Source organism: Salminus brasiliensis, chromosome 1 (assembly GCF_030463535.1).
Source record: "Salminus brasiliensis chromosome 1, fSalBra1.hap2, whole genome shotgun sequence".
NCBI classification, from domain to species: domain Eukaryota; kingdom Metazoa; phylum Chordata; class Actinopteri; order Characiformes; family Bryconidae; genus Salminus; species Salminus brasiliensis.
In genome coordinates this window covers 26442128-26463102 of record NC_132878.1, presented here as the reverse complement: position 1 = coordinate 26463102, position 20975 = coordinate 26442128, and the positions used below count along the sequence as shown (strand labels likewise).

Below are 20975 nucleotides of genomic sequence, written 5' to 3'. Positions count from 1 at the left end.
ACAGTCTTAATTTCCATATGTAAAGGGAGCATAAATGAGCCTTAAGAGAGTTGGCCAAATGCTATACATTTAAAGTTTGATAATACAATAACTATTTGATAATTCACAAGTAAATTATTTAGTAATTTACAGTAAATTATTTAGTAAAACCGTATGTAGTTGTATCAGCTTTAGTTTTGTAATTCCTTCCACCTTAATGATAAATCATCAGAAGGTGGTTTTCCTCTTCAATCCAGAAAACCTCACTCTACAGACTGTTTTAGAGCTACTGAACTAGGTCAATAGGCACGTTTACAGCAAATGCTGAGTTGATGACATTTTACATTTTCGCAAGAGTGCCTCTTTAATAATGCGGTTTGAGGCGGGTTTGTGATGATTCAGATGTAACTGACTAATGCGAAATTCATCAATTGTTCCACTACATAGGCTGGACATGCCTTGGCTGATTGATTATGCTCGGGAGGAAAGGGTGGAAAAACTGTAAATGGGATTTTCTGCACAAACCATCACTTTAAAACTAAATGTAATTTGAGAGATGATGTTCAGATTTGCCTTGAAACACACCGACACTGACATAAAGCCTGAAGTCGTGTGCGGTTGCTAATCAATAAGTCAATTGGACTCTTCAGAACCCCTCAACCAGCTGTGGTGAATCTGCATAACCCACATCCGATGACAAAGCAGCCGAGCAGCTCTAAAAGCTCAGTAAATATTACATCCGCCTGGGCCGGCTGAGAGTGACCTAGAAACCAACTCACATAATCCAACACATCACAGAGAGAGAGAGAGAGAGAGAGAGAGAATAAGAAGGAGAAGTGAGAGTGAAAGAGAGCAAGAGAGAGAAAGAAACATAGACTGACAGGAAGGAATGAATAAAACAACAAAGGAAATAGACAATGAACGAAAGAGTGGACAAAACAGTGTGTGTGTGTGTATCTGGTCCCATAACCCATAAAAGTTGAGAAAGCCTTGTTGAAAGCGTTTCATCATTAAACAAACATGGCTGTTAGAAAACACACACACCTAAACAGTTCTGTAGCACAGTGTTTTACCATGGCAGAATATGTGCACTGCACTAAAGAAGTGAATAATGTTGATTATGTCGTGACAGAGGTGCACGTGTGGCGCAACATCGTAAGTCCCAGTGAACCCAGCATCAAATATGTCAAATGTGGTATGGTACAGTACAGCAGTTATATTATAATAATTATATTGAACCTCAACAGACTGAAAGAACAGACAAACAACTGAAGAAACATACAATCAGTCACATGGATTGATGGACAGACGAACAAACAAACAAGCAGACAATCGAACCGAGAAAATACAAAAGATAAACAATTAGCAGGCAAACAATCGACTGGACAAAAAAGCTAAATGAGACCAAAGACAAACAACAAACGAATGGACGGATGGACGAAAATACAATCAAGCGAGCAAACAAACTGAAAACCATGTGAACAAAGGATGGAATCGAAGACAGTTGGCAAGGGGTTCTTTTCATGAATTTGTTTTTCAAACATACCTTTGCTCATTGCAGCCATTAAGCTCTATTTTAACTTCATCAATGAAGTTCAATGAGCCTTGGGAGCCCATGAACCTTTTCACTGGTTCCCCAGTAGTCTGTCCCTGGACCCCTGTTGGTAGATACTGACCACTGAATACTGGGAAGACAATACACAAGACCTGCCTGGTGTTTTGGAGATGCTCTGACATCTCCAAAAGCTCTGATAGTCTTCTAGCCATCACAAATTGGCCCTTGCCATAGTGGATCAGATAACGCTTGACTAGGGTTGGACAACATAACAACATTTGATCGTATGGTGAACAATTCTGTTATTGTTATACACAATAGTGCTTGAGGAACACTGATCAAATGCACGTTTCATTACAAACAGTGTAATTAGTGATGTTTAGTTGGATGAAGTGCATCACATTCTGAATAAAAATCACTGTATTGAGTACGGGAGAGTATTTGAAACATCGTTTTTACGAATATGTGGCTACTGCTGCAATTCATCTGCAATCACGTGTATGGCAGTTAATACTGACCACCTGACAGTTTAATGTTATGGCTGGTCAGTGTATATACAGTGTATATAAATAAATAAATAAGTGCACATCCTCTAAATATTACACATATTGGAATGTGTTGTCCAATCTAACTTTAGCGTTAAGCTAATGCACTGTTCTAATTACTGTTTACTTAAGAAAATGCAACATACTGGGCAAACAAAACATGTTATTTATCATTTTCTCCAACTTATTAGATTCAGTATATAAACAGAAACTGTGTCTAAAATGTGCAGGACCACATACCATATATAAGTGTGTTTCCTGCAGAGGAGTTGTTTATGTACACTCAGAACAATCACATTTCCTAAGCAGGATTGCCTGAACGTTTGTAGATGACTGAATTTAAACGTAGAGCTCACCCCACATAAGCACATGAGAAAAAAGGCGGTATAGAAATTAGACTTAAATAAACACTGACACCATTATCAGACTAGTCCAATCATTATCACAGCTGCATTACAGCTTCCTGAAGGGGTTTAGAATGAGGTTTTGCTGACATCTCACTCATACTGTAAGAGAGAGAGAGAGAGGGAGAGAGAGAGAGAGAGAGAGAGAGGGAGGGAGAGGGAGGGAGAGAGAGGGGAGGAGGGAGGGAGACGTGGTGTGTATGTGACCTATATTTCAGCTCCTGTTCACAAACTCAGTCTGACAAACACACACACATATATCCACATACATTACTGCTCCTCTGTAGCTTTAGCGCAAAGCTTAAATGAACTTGTTTTAACCCTTTTTACACTTCTCCTAATTTTTGAGGAGAACAAAAAGTGCAAAAACCAAAAATCAAATGCCATGATGTTCCACCAAACAATGTATATGTATAATATTATAACAACCCTACTAAAACATTATACATATATTATAATAATATAAAATAATATAATTTCATATATTATAAAAAGAGAAATTAAAGACTATTTGTGCAGTAATTATAACAGTTTTATTAATGTATTGTTACTGTACTGCAATTATCTATTAATAATAACATATTCATTTTTCTGTCTGACAAAAAAGGTTGTCATTTCCCCTAAATGCACCCTGAAAAGCTGTGTGAGTAATGTGCAGTATAATAAGTGCCACGCAAGGCTTTCTAGTTTCAGCAGTGCTCTGTATCCTCAGCCTCCTCCACAAGCGCTGTTTGGAATGGATGAGGGTCGCGTGAGCTGTTTGGCTTCAGCACAGGGCTAAAGCTGAGGCAGCCTCTTCAATAAGCAAGTAAATGGTCTAATTTCTGTGAATTTGGATCAGGATGTAATCTGTTTCCTCCTAAGTTCCTGCTACAGGGCCAAGACAAACCCGCTTACCCTCACGTTCTGTTCCTCAATTACATTTCAGCCCTTTTCTAAATCACTAATACCAAATAACACTCGCCCTGCCTGAAAAACAGACACCAAGTCCAGAGCATTTACCTTTCAGTTCAGCTGAGATTTTACACTAGTTTAGATTTCAGTTCAGCAGAGATTTTACACTAGTTTAGATTTCAGTTCAGCAGAGATTTTACACTAGTTTAGATTTCAGTCCAGCAGATTTTACACTAGTTTAGATTTCACTCCAGCAGAGATTTTTCACTAGTTCACCTTTCAGTCTAGCAGAGATTTTACACTAGTTTAGATTTCAGTTCAGCAGAGATTTTAAACTAGTTCACCTTTCAGTTCAGCAGAGATTTTACACTAGTTTAGATTTCAGTTCAGCAGAGATTTTACACTAGTTCAGCTTTCACTCCAGCAGATTTTATGCTAGTTCAGCTTTCAGTCCAGCAGAGATTTTACGCTAGTTCAGCTTTCAGTCCAGCAGAGATTTTACACTAGTTCAGCTTTCAGTTCAGCAGAGATTTTACACTAGTTCAGCTTTCAGTCCAGCAGAGATTTTACACTAGTTTAGATTTCAGTTCAGCAGAGATTTTACACTAGTTCAGCTTTCAGTCCAGCAGAGATTTTACACTAGTTTAGATTTCAGTTCAGCAGAGATTTTACACTAGTTTAGATTTCAGTCCAGCAGATTTTACACTAGTTTAGATTTCAGTCCAGCAGATTTTACACTAGTTTAGATTTCAGTTCAGCAGAGATTTTACACTAGTTTAGATTTCAGTCCAGCAGATTTTACACTAGTTTAGATTTCAGTCCAGCAGATTTTACACTAGTTTAGATTTCAGTTCAGCAGAGATTTTACACTAGTTTAGATTTCAGTCCAGCAGATTTTACACTAGTTTAGATTTCACTCCAGCAGATTTTACACTAGTTCACCTTTCAGTCTAGCAGAGATTTTACACTAGTTAAGATTTCAGTTCAGCAGAGATTTTACACTAGTTTAGATTTCAGTCCAGCAGAGATTTTACACTAGTTTAGATTTCAGTCCAGCAGATTTTACACTAGTTTAGATTTCAGTCCAGCAGATTTTACACTAGTTTAGATTTCAGTTCAGCAGAGATTTTACACTAGTTTAGATTTCAGTCCAGCAGATTTTACACTAGTTTAGATTTCTAAACTAAAATCTAGCAGATTTTATACTAGTTCAGCTTTCAGTCCAGCAGAGATTTTATGCTAGTTCAGATTTCAGTCCAGCAGAGATTTTACACTAGTTCAGCTTTCACTCCAGCAGATTTTACGCTAGTTCATCTTTCAGTCCAGCAGAGATTTTATGCTAGTTTAGCTTTCAGTCCAGCAGAGATTTTACACTAGTTTAGATTTCAGTCCAGCAGATTTTACACACTTTCAGATTTCAGTCCAGCAGAGATTTTACACACTTTCAGATTTCAGTCCAGCAGAGATTTTACACACTTTCAGATTTCAGTCCAGCAGAGATTTTACACACTTTCAGATTTCAGTCCAGCAGAGATTTTACACTAGTTTAGCTTTCACTCCAGCAGAGACTTTAAAGTAGTAATTTAAAGTGGGTGTAGGTTAGCTACATTTGTACTTTGGTTTAGTTTAATGTTGTAGATAAATTAAATCACTGTGTAAGCTAAAGCATTGGTAGTGATTAGGCAGGCAAAAGTGGAGAGCAATATTAACTGTGATTGGTCATTTTGACAGAATACCTCCTTACTGAGCCTCTGAAGTCATTACAGCAACATACACTCTCTCATCAACACATACAGGAGCCCCCACCCTTTACTCACACTCAGGTTGAGAGGGTGGTGTGTGAGTCATGTTGTTTACGGTTACGAGTTTTTTAGTTAAGAAGAGGTTTCAAAGCCCCCAGAATAATAACAGTTTATCTTTATCTTTACTAAAGCCACATGAAAAATTATTGTGTATTTTGAACATGAACTGCAAGGCACACACTCGCACACTCCAGTCACCTAATATAGCTCAAAACAACATTTAGACTGTGGGGGAATATGTGGATGAGGAGTAAAACGAGTAAGAGAATAACCTCTTTCATAATTCATCATTTCCTAATGACATGACTGAATACTCACATAATAAACTACATTTTATGGTACATCTATTTACATTCAACTTTGACAAAAGTTCTGATGTTTCAATACATTCATTTTTGAAATTATATTAAAATATATGCTCTTAAGATCTCACTAAAACTATGCCCCAGGAATCACAAATCTAAATCTAAGCCATGTCGCTTGTCCATCAGCAGCCAGAGCCTGAGAGAGCATAACTGGCCGTGCTCTCTAGACGGCGCTTTGTGATTTTACTGTTTGTGGCTGGTTGTGTGACTTTTTGGTAGTCATTCTCACATCCCTGTCCTGATATCACTCCCCAATGGTCCTCAGGTCCCCTGCTTTGCAACACAATGTCATTAGTAGCTAACACTTGTCTGAATTACACATGGAATTAGCCTGCCTGTTGCCTTTTTGCTCAAAATTTGAAGATGGTTCAGTAAGGCACATTCATATCTACCTCTCTTCCTTCCAGAGTCGTTGATTCACAGACCTGGTATGGATGATTCATCCAAAATCATTGTGAAAATTGCACCCCTGGAAACTGAGGGAAGTACAATCAGGACTAGGTTGTATGATTAGGCTCTGCAACGGTCCATCCGTGGTCACGCCCATTTTACGAGCCTAAGCAAACTGCAAATGACTAGTGTAAGAGCGACCTTGTACTGAAGCGACCCTGTTACATGATATAACATGCTTTCTCCACTTGTTTCAGTAAACTATACTATATAGTCAGAAAAAATGAAACACAATATGAGATGAGACACTTTAAAGTGCAAAACATATGCTATAATAAATACATTTTACACAAATGAATACACACATGCACTGTATGTATGGCCTTTTACTAAAAACCTGCTGACATGTTCACTCAGAGTTGTATATTTCTAATGAACAGGGTATAGTAGAGTGAAGCCTTGGGATGCTAGCGCTGGAGCTCACAACCTATGTGTGTAACATCTTATACAGCATCAGAGATGGCCATTCTGCACACTTCCAGCATTCAAACACCATCATTTCTAAATCTGCAACACTCAGATTATACCATTTTTATTGGTATAAATAATCATGAAAACACAGAAACCTGTGACCACACAGACGTTTGTGGTGAGGATGCAGGAGAGTTTTTCTTCTGATGAAGGTCATATTTGTGCAGTCGTTGCTCTAGAGCTAGGACATTATCGATTGCGGAAATATGTTGGTTTGCATAATGCGTGTTGACGCATTGTAAAGATGGCTGCGTCCACTGAAAACAGGGGCTGTGTCCCAAACTGCACACTACCACACTAAATAGCATGTTGTAGTGCACCACCATTAGAAGTGCGTTTATTTATGTAGTAAGCAAAATATTTACATTTACATTTAGGGCATTTAGCAGACGCTGTTATCCAGAGCAACTTACAAAAGTGCTTTGCTATTTAACCAAGAATAACCTCAGCTAGTTTGAATAGACTAAAAATTCAAAGATACCTCTAAGTTTAGACATTACTAAACGCAAGTCAATATGGAGATCATAGTACTCTATATATATTGAAGTGTAGGCATGGATTTCTCCGGAGAGCAAGCTGTGGCTAAAAAATAACTAGCCTATGGTCGTGTGGGTGTGTTTTGGACAGAGACCCAACAATGTGGTTCTCTGTAAGCTCTGCAATGTGGAATTGGCCTATCACAATGACTTGCTATGCACAACCAATTGAAGCGAATGCATTTGCAGCTCAGTTTAATAAATGGCCCAGGACTGGACCAACTACAGAATGCCCCTAATAATGGCAAGCAACAGCCTAACGACCACTTGGAAATAAATGGCAACCATATAGCAACCACCTGGAAAAGCATTACAACTACCTAGCAAACCACTTGTAGCATCACATGAACTGCACAACAACCTCCTAGTGACACTGAGTGATTAAAAAACATTTGCCAGGGATTGCCTTGACTAAATATTACCCTAGTGAAGAAACAATGTCAAGTAAATACTTTAGTGTCTAGTATTTGAGAAAAAATATTGATACTCAATTTCGGGTAAAGTGTCTCTATGGTCACCTGTTAACACTACCTGTTAATATTTTGCTGCCGAATAATGCCCTGAAGTGAATTTCTTTTTATTATCATTTTAATTGTACATACACACACAGACACACACAACCCCCTTTAGAAAAGCCAACAAATTAGTTGTAAATTACTTGACATATTGCAAATAGCTGATTAAACCATAATCATGTGCTGCATAGCAGAATAGTGCTCTCCCACTCCACTCTGCTAAAGCTTCTGAATGTCTTTTACAGTCATTTTTATTTACCTTTGACAATCTTACAAGCAGTTGACGGTGAAACATTTGACCAGGGATGCCCAAACTTTTGCATGCCCCTGTAACTTTGATGACACTCAGTGTGAGGTGCAGCATTTTCTGCAGTTTATAAAGACACACACATGTGCAGAATCTAACATTATTGAAACATCACCAAATAATGCAATTAATGTTTAATGGTAAACTAGGGGTGATTAAATAAACACAGCTTATTAAATAAACACAAAGACCAGTTCAGATATGAACTCATCTATAAAGAGTGTGTCTGTAATTTACTGACTAAACTTCCTCCTTTTGTTGTTCGCTAATTATCTCTTCACCCTGTTGAAGTGAAACCACAGTCATACCCAACCAGTTACCACACAGACACACACACTTGCATATGCAAACACACACACACACACACACACACGGGCTTCTTCGTTTTGTTTTGGTGCCACAGGCAGAGCTGTAAAGTATTTATAAAATGTGTGTAAAAGTTTACAAGCGTAAAGACTAGCACACTGTAGCCACATGAAACACAGAAACAGAAGAGAAAGTTTAACAAGACAAATGCCACACACACACACACACACACACACACACACACACACACATTGGTGATCACTCCTTACAGTAATTTGAGACAATTACAAGATTTGATATTGGATTCTGTGCTGCAAAGTAATTGTGTGTGTGTGTGTGTGTGTGTGTAAGGGTTTGCTTATCTACAGCAATGACAGATTACTGAAAAACACTTAAATACACTTTGACTGTACCACACCCCAGAAACACCCTCCACACACACACACAACCATATGTATGGATACAAAAGAGTTACATTACACAAATACACCTCTCGCTCTCTCTGTCTCTCACCCACACACACACACACACACACACAATGAAGATCAAGTTCAAAATCACGAGTCTGTGCACCTCACCACACATGCATTCCAGCAACAACTCTCTCTCTCTCACACACACACATACCTAAGGGCAAATGACACAGGATGGACAGCTTTAGCAAGTTTACATTCATAACTGCCTGAACAACTATAACCAACAGTAACAGTCTCTCAGACAGCACACACACCGTCTTCAGACAGTAACGTCACAACAACTCTACTTGTCTGTGGATCATACGAAATGATTCAGTGAATCATGAAACCTCCATTTAAATCTTGTAGTATGATTCTGAATTGTTTCTGATTGGCTGAGAGGCATTATGAGACTGTCAATGTGTCCCAATTACAGCATTCTGAACTAGTCTCTGCACCAGTCTTCCTCATTCATCTGTAAACTAGCAACAACCGCCAGCCTTTACAAAAGTAACAGTCGAGTTAAAAATGACAGTAATAAGCCCTACAGAGCCAGGGGCAGTGGTGGCTCAGCCCAGGGGCAGTGGTGGCTCAGCAGTTAGAGCTCCGGGCTATTGATGACAGGGTTGTGGGTTTGATACCCGGGCTCGGCAAGCTGCCACTGTTGGGCCCTTGAGCAATGGATGCCCACTGCTCTGGGCATGTGTGCTCACTGTCCCCTGTGTGTGTTTCACTGGTGTTTATGTGTGTGTTCACTGCACGGATGGGATAAAAGCGGAAGCCAAAATCCATCTGTGTCTGTCACAAATGGTCAATATGGTTGTCTTGTCTTGTCTATAACTAGTAACGCTGTGTGCTGACAGCAAGTGACATGAGTGCTGACGTCAATACCAAAACACTCATTAAACACCCATTAAAACCAATGATATCTCTATCTCAGAGATGGAAGATTGCCCATCTCTGTTTTTGAACCATTGCACGGCATTGATGTCCCAACACAACAAAAACACTGCATTAAAGTCAGCCGTCCTTTAACAGAAAACTGTTATAAATGCGCCCAATAAATTAAGAAGCTGTTCAATGAGATGGAGAACCAGGTATTTTATGACCCTTCCTCAGTGTTCAAACACAGTAGCACTCACCTTCAGACCAGAGCTGTTTCCCTTTACGGATGTAAATACGTTTCTACCGGGGCTTCGGCCTGTTATCACAGAACACCAGCACCAGTATGGTACAGTACAACCTCTAGTGCATTACTGCGTAAGACCATACTCTAACAACTCTAATACTCTAACAAACAAATGTGACTGGAAGAAGTATTCACACTGTAGTGAAATATGAACAAAGAAAACAATGTTCCAAGCCTTTTTGGGATGGATTTTCATGTTATTTTAGCTGCTTCGAACAGCTTCACACGTACGGATGGGTTAACTGGCAGTTTCAAATTGGGAGAAAAGGGGAAAATTCAACAAGCAAATTTACATACATGTATATATGTTTTCTGATTTCCATATTGAAGCAAATAAATCATACTGAGGCATTCTTAGGCCCTGTGTTGTTTATTTTTATGTTTGAAGTGTTTCAAATCGACCTGGCAATGCTATAACTACACATGTACAACACACCTTTTCTACACTCAAACACACACACACACACACACATAAATGTTTTTTCATGGATTTTAAGGACTGCTGAAAAAAACATCACTGAGAAAAACAAAATCCCTGTAATGAATATTTGAACACACACTCTGTATTGGAGGGCAGAGATCGGTTGAGAGGAGATGTGGTATGCAAATTGCTTCAGAGTTCAGAAAGATCCCATAGTTTGGATGAAAATGAAGGGCGTTTGGACCACATTCACTGTACAATGGTCATTCATCATCTAACTTAATTTAGACTTTTTATGTGTGAGTGAAACAGCAGCAGGACTGTGCTTTGAGGTGCTGAAAAGAGTTTCTCACATTAAAAAATAAAACGCTTCTGGAGGCTCGACAGCACTGATAGTTAATTAAGATCCTGCGCTTTAAATAATTTACTATTAAAACACTGCACTTTTAATGAAGTGTGTGTAACCTTGTGAGCGCATGCCTGCTACCATTCACTTTCACCGCAGATGTTAGCGTACACACACATACACACAAACACACACATCATGTTGCGGACAATCCTAAAAATGCCTGAGACGGATTTAGTCGTGTTTGGTTAGACTAAGACACAGAACTAAAGGACAAAACAAACACATTTGTCTTTCCACAGAGCAGATGAGTGCATAGAGCTGTAGAACTGTTCAGTGTATAGCTGCACACTACAGAGCTGTTCCCTGTAGAACTATTCATTTTAAAGATGCTCACTTTAGAGCTATTCCCTATACAGCTGTTTACTGCAGAGCTGCTCACTGTAAATCTGATCACTGTAGAGCTATTTACTATACAGCTGTTTACTGCAGAGCTGCTCACTGTAGATTTGCTCACTGTAGAGCTATTCACTATACAGCTGTTTACTGCAGAGCTGCTCACTGTAAATCTGATCACTGTAGAGCTATTTACTAAACAGCTGTTTACTGCAGAGCTGCTCACTGTAGATTTGCTCACTGTAGAGCTATTCACTATACAGCTGTTTACTGCAGAGCTGCTCACTGTAAATCTGATCACTGTAGAGCTATTCCCTATACAGCTGTTTACTGCAGAGCTATTTACTATACAGCTGTTTACTGCAGAGCTGCTCACTGTAAATCTGATCACTGTAGAGCTATTCACTAAACAGCTGTTTACTGCAGAGCTGCTCACTGTAAATCTGATCACCGTAGAGCTATTCACTAAACAGCTGTTTACTGCAGAGCTGCTCACTGTAGATCTGATCACTGTAGAGCTATTCACTAAACAGCTGTTTACTGCAGAGCTGCTCACTGTAGATCTGATCACTGTAGAGCTATTCCCTATACAGCTGTTTACTGCAGAGCTGTTTACTACACAGCTACGCACTGTAGAGTGGTTTACTATACAGCTATATGACTGTTCACTGTAGAACTATTCACTATTCAGCTGTTTACTGCAGAGCTGCTCACTGTAGAGCTGCTTACTGGAGATCGGATCACTGCAAAGCTATTCACTACACAGCTGTTGACTGTAGAGCTGTTTACTATACAGCTATATGACTGTTCACTGTAGAGCTATTCACTATACAGCTGTTTACTATACAGCTATATGACTGTTCACTGTAGAGCTATTCACTATACAGCTGTTTACTATACAGCTATATGGCTGTTTACTGTAGAGCTATTCACTATACACTGTTCACTACACAGCTATATGACTACTACACTGTAGAGCTATTTACTATACAGCAATATTGCTGTTCACTGTAGAACTATTAACTATACAGCTGTTCACTATACAGCTATTTACTGTAAAGCTGTTCACTGTAGAGCTCTTTACTATAAAGCTGTTCACTGTATAGCTCTTTACAGATGTTCATTATGGAGCTGTTCACTGCTTTTCATCTGCAGAACTGCAGCTCACAGGATGTGTTTTCTTTATTACTCCATTCTAGAGACTGTTGTGTTGACACCAACAACCATAATACTGGCTGTATCTGCATGATTTTATGTACTGCACTACTGTCACATGATTGGCTGGCTTAATTAAGTGTATGATTAAGAAGATCCCTAATCCCTTAAATGTGTAACAGTGACAATGCATCATGGAGAATAAGCATTGCATTAATTATATATAAACAATTATAAAATAACAAGGTTGCAAACAACACCACATTCCAGCTCCATCACACTATGTGACAATATTTGACATGCTCTTTTAATGAAGAGCATTAAATGGCAGACGCTAAGCTAATGTTGCTAGCCAACACATTCGGTTTATACTACATATTCTGCATATGTAGCAACAGCTCATTGGCTTCTACTGTAAATGCATTTTAAACCAAAGGGTTTTGTGTTGTTTTCAAAGTTCAAAGAAATCTGTGGAAATTACCGTCTGCGGTGATGAACTGTACGCCACACACACACAGCAGATACAGACCAGGTTGAGCATTTACTCTGAGCAGCTCTATTTCTCCTATTAAATTCCCCTATCCCTGTTATAAATTCCACTCTACACAGACAGCCTCTGTTCACGCTCTTTCTCTAGCTCTCTCTATCATCTCTCTCTCTCTCTCTCTCTCTCTCTCTGTCCTGAGGTGTGACTATACATCCACACAGCAAACACACACATACACACACAAACATAAAGACACTAGCCAAATCCTCACTACAGCCTTTTACACACACTGAGACTCTTCATACATCCACACCCACCCACGCACACTTGACACGACGAGTGACATCCAACACTGCCGCTGGGGGGGATACCATAACTACCTGGAAATATCTGGCAACCCTGTACCTTCCAATTAAATGCAGCTTAATTTGTCACACAGGGTGACATGCACACATGCCCACACACACTATTCAAGGATTAGGAGGCATATCCAGTGACAATGACAATGATATTCTGATACACTCACTAAAGAAATGCCCCTGCTCTGTCAGTCATGGAGAAACAGGAGATAACAGAGAGAACAAAAGAAAGGCAAAGAGGAGAGGGGAAGAGAGAGAGGATACACAGAGAGAGAGAGAGAGAGAGAGAGAGAGAGAGAGAGAGAGAGAGTCAACAACATCAAGATCATCTTTATTAAACTAGCCTGTAAGGGAGTGGGTCTAGAAATAAGCCAGGTTTTAGTATATATCTATGTGTGTGTGTGTGTGTGTGTGTGTGTGTGTGTGTGTGTGTGTGTAAGCATGTCTGGAGTTTGTAAGAAACCATCAGAGAGGTGAAGTCAAAATTAACAGAGAGACAGAGAAAGTGAGGGAGACAAAGAAAGCGAGAGAGAGACAGAGAAAGTGAGAGGCATGGAAAGTGAGAGATATAGAGAATGTAGTAGGCAGAGAAAATTAGAGAGAGGCCGAGAGACTTTTACCTGAATTGCCTTTTTTGATTTGAGAAACAGTTTTTCTTCTTGTTTATTTCTTGTTTTTTGTTTAATCTTCTTTATTTATTGTCCATTATAACATTACTGTTTGCTGCTTGATGCCTGAGATGGCTTGAAATGACCTTTGCATGCTGTGGCATCCTTGGGGTACCGTAAAAGTAAGAGACAGAGAAAGTGAGAAACAGAGAGAAAGGAAGAGAGAAAGAGAGAAATACAGAGAATGCAGAAGACAGAGAATATCAGAGAGAGACAAAAAGGGGAATAAGTGAGAGAGTGAGAGACAGAAAGAGAGAGCAAGTGCACAAAACTACAGTTTGACCCCCGACACACACACACACCACACAATCTGCACTTTATTTAGTGCTGTAGTGAAGCAGGGAGCTTAGTAAACCTGACAGTGATATTAAATATTAACACTGTTAAACAGCACACACACACAGCATGGGAGTGAGAGTAGGAAGGTATGTCAAAAAGGAATGAGGCCAGAGAGAGAGAGAGAGAGAGAGAGAGAGGTTGCATCACTCTCCCCTATGCTGTTTACAGTCATGAAAAACATATATAGGTTATGAAAGATATGGCAAATACCCTTTAAAATGACTTACATATACCTGTGTGTGTGTGTGTGTGTGTGTGTGTGTGTGAGAGAGAGAGAGGTAGCACCTACATATAAAATTGTGTCCAAGATGTATTATATACAAGTAATTACTTATGCATAATAGTAGTATATCCCTTACACGGTGTATGTGTATTATACCATAACCAAAACAAACAAACACACACACTCACACACACTTTCCCACACACACTCTCTCACACAGCACAGCTTCCTGATCTCAGGTTCCTTCAGGCGTGAGCACATTCGCATCATTCTAACTTTCAGAAGAGTAATCTGTACAAGTTGAAGGCCTCTGCTTTTTAGGAATACCCTACACACACACACACACACACACACAGTCCTGGAGTATTTGCCAGAGCCGGATTTCTCAGAAAGCTGCATAATTTAAGCACAAAGTGAGGGCTAGCCAATAAAAATGGGTCCTCTTCTCTTACTGACTTTCGGCTAAAAGGAATAGCCCAGTGTTTATCAACCTCACCTCTATTTCCATCTGAAGCCAACAGCTACCTCAGTAACTGCCCGCTGGCTCCTATTATAAGTAATAGGTTTCTAAATATCCGCATTGTTCAGTAGTTGAGATTGTAAACAGTCATTCAGAGTGTGGTTTGGTGTGAAACGGTTCACTGTAGAGGAACTCTCAGACTCTGATATCTTTACAGTGGTGCCGATGAAAACCGGGGTCTCCATGACTAGACTACTACTATACCTATTTTATTTCCTATCCACAACCACCAGTTAACCTGTACACTCTTATTTGGTTTATATGTGATGTTCATTATGGTAAAATAGTGGTAAAATGCAGCACAGTACCCTGAATATGTATATATACAATCCTAAAACTATACCACAAACAATACTGACTTGTTGGTTGGTACTTTGTATGGTGTTAGAGCACTGGGCTATTGATTCCAGGGTTGTGGGTTCGATACCTGGGCTCAGCAAGCTGCCACTGACACCCTCCCTACTCACCAGGCACCACAGCAATTGCTGCCCACCACTCCGGGCATGTGTGTTCACTGTCACTGTGTTTGTTTGATCACTGCACAGATGAGTTACAGGCAGAGGCCAAATTCCATCTGTGTCTAATACAAATGGTGAATATGGTTGTCTTGTCTTGTCTTGTCTTTTGGGACATGGGCTCTTTACTTCTATATTGTGAGGTTCTATAAGCGTGTTTCAGGTGATCCGGTTTTCTGTTCTGGTCAGTTCTGGTCAGTGGTATTAAACCAGAAGCTCCAGATGTAACAGATGGAGATTAGGTTGAAACACCACTGGGGTGTCCCTTTAAATTAGCATCTGGCTAATTTCACACAGTGACACACACACACACACATACATACATTACCCGTACCTCCAACAAGTCCTCCCACATAACTCATGCAACTTTCTCCAACCTGATGGTGTCCCCCACCACAGCTCGTGAGTCTTTTTTGCACGAGTCTGAAGTTGAGCTTCTTATTTTTCTAATGTTCCGATCCACCTTAAACTGCGCATCAGTTACGCTCTGGGCGCCCCCGTTGCCAGAATGTAACTGCTGCACCATTTAAGGTGGAGCGGAAAAGTGAAGGAGAAGCCAACTTCAGCTTGTTGTGTTCTGCAGCGCCTCGCTCTGACCCACTTAGCGCGCATTCCAAGCTTTCAGCGGCGGCTTGCTCGGTGCCTTCACAGCCCGGTGAGTCGCTCCAGGTTTGGAGGAAGGGTATGCTCGGTTGAAGCCAATCATTTAGCTAGCTAAGCTGAGCGTTTTGTGCTGTTTTTGTTTCTAAATTAACGCATTTCTTCAGAAAACAAGCACACCGCGCGCGCGTGCACTCCGCTATCTTGCAGTGCACGCGATGGCGATAAACCTCGAAATAAACCTGCTGCACGCCAACGTTATCAATGCATGCAACCGTTGGCAGCATGATCAAATACGGTGCATTCAACACAACACAGGTTAAAGTAGGTTACGGGTGTGCTCGAGCGCACGGTGGAAACCCGGCATCGCGCGAGTTTTTTTTTTCTTCTTTTTTGTAACAAATAGCAGCTTTATTTTTATACGTACCTCACGTTAAAGCTTCTGCTCTTCTCCCTCTTTCCATGTTTTGCTCCTATCGTCAGGGCACATCTCATTCTCCTTTAAAATTCTCTTTTATATCTCAGAAAGAAACCGAAGGCTCCAGCAGCAGAGCTCGCGCTGTTAGCTTCGCCCTTGGACGTCAACTAGCGACCCGGTCTTCATGTAGAGGACTAAGATTTGATAGAAAAGTGCCCGAAATGAAAGCAAAAGTCATAAAACGAAGAAGACGCAAGCACAAACAGTCCACAAACTCTGCGTTCAGGTTGCTTCATCCGATGCTGACTGCTGATTTGTAAACACCGGCGCTGAGGGCTTTTTTTTTTGTTTTCGACCCGTTTTCGGGTGCATCCCGCCCTCCTGCGCGGAGATTGGGTTGAGCGAACCCGCTGTCCCGCGCTGGGATTGGCTGGGAGTTCATTGTGGCGGCCTGTCGTTCTAGACCGGAGAGGGGGGTGGGGGTGGCCAAAGCGAAAGCCAGCTCAGAAGGGGCGGGATCTTGCGCTCTACAGCGAAGTGCTACAGCTTATTATTAACTGCTAACCAGCGGGAGAGGGGCGGGGCTTTAGTGTTCTAGAACGGCTTTAACGTGAATGTATATGTAGATTTCTAGCCAATCCCGTGCCAGCAGAGGCGGGGCTTTGTCGTTCTACAACGGCGCGGACAGCCGGACTGGCAGTGAGGGTGGCCTACTGGCCAATCCAAGCGCAAGAGAGGCGGGGCTTGGTCTAAATACGGGTGTGAAATAAAACAACACGCCACGCGCTGAGCTGAGGCGAAGTACGGAAAGTAGGTCAGTCAGTAGCTCAATACTTAGCTAACGACATCATTAGCAACCGGTAGTGCTACACACTCGCACACACACACAATCTCTCTCTGTCTCTGTCTCTCTCTCTCTCTCACACACACACACACAAACAAGGTAAATCAGAATTTAGACTATCTATAGCTCACATGTTACCCTGAGTTAAGGCGAGCTGTACTTAAGCCCAATAACGGCTTTAGCACGTCTAATGATATATAGGTAATATATAAATACATAGACTAAATACTAATAAAAGAAACAGCTGGAAATGTGAAAGACATCTGAAGATCTGCGCAGTGAGGAGAAGTGAAAGTACTGAATGAAGGGAAAAATCCCTGAAGGCCTGCAGCAACAAAGACATAAATGGTAAATACAAATGCCTTCACGAGCTTGTGAAACAGTGACACATCAGAAAAACAATGACGACGACTCTCAGGATTTACAACGACGAACCTGGAGCTATTTCTACACTCACTGGGCGTGTGCTGTGGACTTAAGCTAAAGTCCTATGCTGGCGCACACTCAAAATCTCTCTCACACACACAGACAATGGACACCCACCAGTGTGTAATCATTGTATGAATTAGTCTGAGAGGTTTGAGAGCTTTACACTTTGCAATACCGTTCATTTATTGATCCATCGTCTTATCCGCTTAATCCTGGTCAGGGTTGGGGTGGGTCCGGAGCCTACCCGGAATCATTGGGCGCAAGGCATCAAGGTCCATTGATGAGACGTATCTTGATGTACGTTGGCCAGAGCGCTGAACGTACTTTAACTACAACTATATCATAGCATAGCATTGCTGTAGTGCCTCTGAAAAACCTTTTATGACCTCACAGGTCACCTGACTTCACTACTGTTCCAAAATGGCATAACCGATAATGTATATTGTAATATTATACAGATAATGTATATATTATAAAGTTATGCATAGTGCATGAAAGTCTTCAAAGCTCTGCTGTCTCAGTGCACTTCTCAGAAGAACTTGGTTGGGTAAGACTGGTCTGGATGAACTGAACAGGCCCTCTCATCCAACATTACTGTCTGACCTCAAAAAAGCTCTTCTGTATGAATGGGCAAAACTCATGTAGAAAGCCCTCACAGAAGAATGGAAGCTTTTAGAGCTGTAGATGGGGGACTGACTTCATATTAATGCCTATGGATTGAGAATTGTAGAAGGGGATGTCATAAAAGCACTTGTAGGTGTAATTTGTAGGTGCCCCAATACTTTTGCCAATACTTTGCTACATGTGTAACATCATTCGTGGAACACTTCCCGATGTGCGCTGGTTTCAGCCTCAATGTTTATTTGGGTGTTTTCCAGTGCTGTAATGAAAAAATCAGGAAAACCGCAGCTGTGGCCTTCTTTCCATCAGCGGTTTTAATGATTCAGCAATCTGATTCTGTTTCTTTCTTTCTTTCTTTCTTCTTCTTCCGCTCCTGTTCCGCTTCTTTTTTTTCTTTCTTTCTGTTTCATCTCATGTCAGATGTTAATTTCATGTCAGAGCAGGCATTACACACTGCTCTGCTGAATATGGGTCAGTAGAACAGGAGTGAGCGAGTGAGCATGTGTAAGAGAGGGAGGAGTGGGTTTGGTAGATTGCAAACTCAGCTGGGTCTTTATTAAAGAAAAGCAGGAGATTGGCCCTTAGTACTTTTTTAATAATCAGTAATGAATCATGAGTCATGGAGTTAAATGGAGCAACATTTGAAAGCAGCCATGTGGGACATCAGCAGCAGAGCCACTGCTAGCGTAAGGCCAGAGAGTGGGATGCGTTGTGGTGCCATCTTACCAGTAAAAAAATTATTAATAAAAAAACACACAGCCCCCTCCTTATGCTTTGGATTTACATGATTATTCTGAAGACCTCCATTATCCATGTTTTCATCCCATCCATATGTGGGACTTACACAATATGGAGGTTCCTCACGTCAAACAAAGGTTATAGGCAAGGTAGAAGTGACCTCACTAGCACTGGTATCTTAAGGATCCTCTTTGAGACGGCCTGAGCAGGTTGTACCCACACGCCCATGCTTTTCAGAGAAAGCTGCCGGAATTCTTGCCAAACGGATATTGGAGGCGTCGTAACTGAATCATTTCTGAGTCACAACGTGCCATCAGCCCCAGTCAAAGCTACCTGACCTGGATTTATCCTCACTCAAAAAAAAAAAAAACACACAGCCTTACGGGTCTTTAAAACTACTGTAAATGTCCACATATGCAAATACATGTATGTTTATTTGAAGAAATAGCATCCATTTAACTAAGTAACATTTATCAAGTCCATGGTCAGTGTCTGGCTGCCAAAAGACTCTGCAAATGTGACCAAGTATGACCACCAAATCCAACCGAGTGGCTTCACAGCACATGGGTCGATTTATACACTTTGACAGTGTCCAGTCTCAGTTCCCATAGCATCTCTCAACCCACTCAAAACATCCAGATCTTCACTTGTCAGTGCAGATAAATCAGGATGATTGATAAAAAAGTTCTTTAAAGGTTCTTTAGTAAAGCCAGTAGTTCTATATAGAGCAGTGACGTGAATGTGAAGAATTATCTGCATAGTAATATGCTTGGTTAAAGGAGTTTTTTGAATGGTTCAAAATGGTTCCACTATTGCTATGAGTCAAAGAACCCATTCTGCTTAGTGTTGTAAACTATGCAAAAAAGGTGCTCTTGGGAAACTTAGTCCAGTTCAGTAACATCAAAGAAACCACAGACACAAGGTGGGCGACCCTGAACTGATTCCACATGAGTGGTCGACCAATGTACAGACACTGGTCAACATTTACACCTGGGAAACAATGCTAAGAAGCATGTCTCTACTACCTACATACTATAACCACTTTAGAGCTAGCTTACACAAACACACACACATACACACTAATAGAAAGAACCAATATAATGAGAGTGATTGTAGTACAATATTGAAGCGTTCAAAATATCAGCACACCCACGCATAAAAGGCACACACCCTTAAAAACAACAGCTTTCCGATCAACTTTACTGCATGCGCCAGCATTCCCTCTTTCTTTCTCTCTCCATGCCTCTCTCACATCTCTGTTGCACACACACATACACACACATATTAACATAATATTTTATATCTCCAAAAAGCACCTCCTCATCACCTGTCAGAAATGATCAATGCGCTTATAAACTTGCACAATTTTGTATCTTCAAGCTGTGCCTCATGCCGGTGATACTACACATAAACGTACAGTTTTGAAGACACTTTGAATCATCTTTGTCTCTGCACAGAGAAACCCTCTGACCTCAACTGTGACATCACCCCCTCTGTGACATCACAAAGCAAACAGATCAAACAGTCAGTTCAGATTCTCGCACACATGCTTGATCTTTTCCCTTTAGTCTTCAGTCAAAGGAGGGGGGATATCAATATATGTAATCGCTATGGTGAATGGTAAATGATTTTTCTGAGCGTGTGACAGGCATGGTCAGTACTTTAGGAAAATGGAACACATTCAAAAAAGACCAACCACAGGGAGCCTGAAAACAACAGTAACCAATGTACAGTACATTTCCCTCCCATTGTTAATTTTGTGCAAATAAAAAAATATATATATTCACGACTACACATTAACCAGTACTGTAAAAAATAGCATAACATACTGTATAATATAACAATTGTGCGTTTACTAGGGGTGTAGCGCTACATGTGATACAGGGGTCATGGTTTAGTGCACGCAGCCACACAGAGAATGCGTGGTGTTCGCACTATATTAGGCTAAATGCAAGCTGTAAGGATTTGCATGACCTTGTGGGAACTGTAGTGCTTTAGGAATATCGTTATGGTAACTGCAGTTTTGTTTTAGAACTTCAAATCAGACCATTCATAATAATGGTCACTCAAAAAATCATACATTATTTAGTTACGGCGTGCCATCAGCCAGAGTCAAACCATTT

At 40.7% G+C, this 20975-nt stretch overlaps 1 protein-coding gene across 4 annotated transcripts in view; it reads right to left on the bottom strand.

The window, feature by feature from the left end:
- Positions 1 to 20975, bottom strand: part of npas2 (neuronal PAS domain protein 2) — an 83799-nt gene that overhangs the window by 33378 nt on the left and 29446 nt on the right. The window contains exon 1 of one of the 4 annotated variants that reach the window (XM_072676531.1): positions 16230 to 16527. The exons of the other annotated variants lie outside the window; for them this stretch is intronic. The gene's annotated coding sequence lies outside the window, so the exon portion shown is untranslated. Of the gene's footprint in view, positions 1 to 16229; positions 16528 to 20975 lie in introns of those variants that run through there. 4 annotated transcript variants of the gene reach the window in all.